This window comes from Lissotriton helveticus, chromosome 1_2 (genome assembly GCF_964261635.1).
Source record: "Lissotriton helveticus chromosome 1_2, aLisHel1.1, whole genome shotgun sequence".
In the NCBI taxonomy this organism is placed as follows: Eukaryota; Metazoa; Chordata; class Amphibia; order Caudata; family Salamandridae; genus Lissotriton; species Lissotriton helveticus.
Window position 1 is genome coordinate 128,670,836 of NC_136058.1, and position 1,978 is coordinate 128,672,813.

Sequence of the window (1,978 nt, forward strand, 5' to 3'; positions counted from 1 at the left end):
TAGTATGGTGTGGTGGCGTTAAGTGCCCGAATACTGTGTTGTAGGGTTAATTACCACAGTGATAAGTTGTAAGGTGGTGTACCTTAGTATGGTGTGTAGGGTGAGTTTCCTAGTACTGAGTTGTGCGGATGGGTGTACCCTAGTGCTGAGTTGGTGTACCTGAGTGCTGTGTTGCAGGTTTGTGTATTCGGTTATGGTATGAAGTGCATTACCTGAGACTCTTTTTTTATCGGGCATGTAGTGTGTGTTGCATGAGACTCCTCATCCCTTTTGTTATGTTGTGCTTGTATCTGTAAGCTTAAGTTCCCTAAGGAAAGGGTGAGACTTTAAGGTATTTATTGCTTTAGGAAGTATTGATTGCTTTAGGAGGTATTGTTTGCTATAGGAATATTCTATCACTCCTTTTCATGATTTTTTTTTTTTTTTTTTTTAAAGACCTTTATTGTCCACAACAAACACAATACACAGCTTCTGGCCAACAACCCCGGGGCAGGCCGCCATCAAATTGTCAGATACTTTGTTCAATTTTTTACACAGCCTTTCAGCCGCCATCCCTGGGGCGCGGCGGCAGGTCACTGTCACCCCTGTGGGTTTGACTACCGCTCAATTCGAATTTTAGAGGTCCATTTTCTCTTAAAACATTGAACACTTAACCAACTAGTAGTTACCACTTTCGGTCCCTTATGTTCCTGGCTTTGTGTATTATATCCCCGTGTGGTCCTGAACAGGCTCCCATGTGCCAGCGTGCGCTTGCCCAATGTTTGTGGTCCACTCTGACCCACCCTCCGTGTGTAGTGTCCTCCCCCATGCCTCCGCTGCCATATGTCCCCCCCCACTCCTCCCAGCTGCATGCGTATCTTCCCTCCTGTGGAATGTGGCCTGCCTCCCCTCCCCTTACTCTAATGGGTCATCCTCTCCTTCCTCATCGGATGTCAGTGATTCCTCCTCTTCCAGTGGTTCACACAGGTCCCCCCTAAATGCATTCCACGGGAGCCATATCTTGTTCCACTTACGCGGGCACGCTCTAAGTGTATATATTGTTCTTTCCACCAACATGACCCTGTCCATGGTCACGCACCACTGTGTTAGCGTCGGGGTGGTTTCCGCCCCCCACTTCTGTGCTATGTCCCTTTTGGCTATCACCATACCTAATGGGGCCCATTGCCGCCCGTGTCTGGTGAGGTCTGTGGGTTCCCATCTCCGAGGGTCGGGAGTCAGGGATACCTCCAAAGTCTGTGAAATGGTCCTCATGACCTGTCTCCAAAACTCCTGAATGCGGGGGCATTCCCATAAAGTGTGGAACAGTGTCCCTTCCTCCCCGCAACCGCGCAGGCAGTAGGGGTTTTGTGTTCTGTGGATTGCGTAGAGCAACGTACGTGTATAGTACACCCTGTGTAAACTTTTGAGTTGCACAAGGCGAAATCTCGCTGATATGCCCACCTCCCTGGGTGCCGCCAACGCCTCATTCCATTCCGACTCGTCCATGTCCCCTACCTCCTCCACCCATTTGGCTTTTAGCGCTATGGTCGGGTCCGTTAGGTTATTGACTAGCTTGCGGTACGTGAGGGAGGTTGCTCGCTCCTGCATGAAGTCCGTAAGCAGCCTGTCCTCTAAGGGTGATGCTTCCGGGAGTGTCGTACCGCCGGGAATGGCAGTTAGTAACGCATGTCTCACCTGTATATACCAATACTGCTCCGTGGGCCCCATCTCATACTGCTGTCGCAATTGGTCGAAAGGGATCACAGTACCCCCCTCCCACAAATCTCCCACTGTGGATATGCCTATGTTGTCCCACGCTACAAAGCCCTTACTACTCCTCAGGTTACCCAGTGCCCTCGTGTCCCACAAAGGGGTCAGTCTTGTGATCTTCCCTTTCCATCCCATTTTCGCCTGTGCCCTATGCCACAGCGACACCGCGAGCTTCGTGGGCCCGATGAGTGTACGCGCCTTACGCAGGTCATAAAGTGGGGCCAGGATG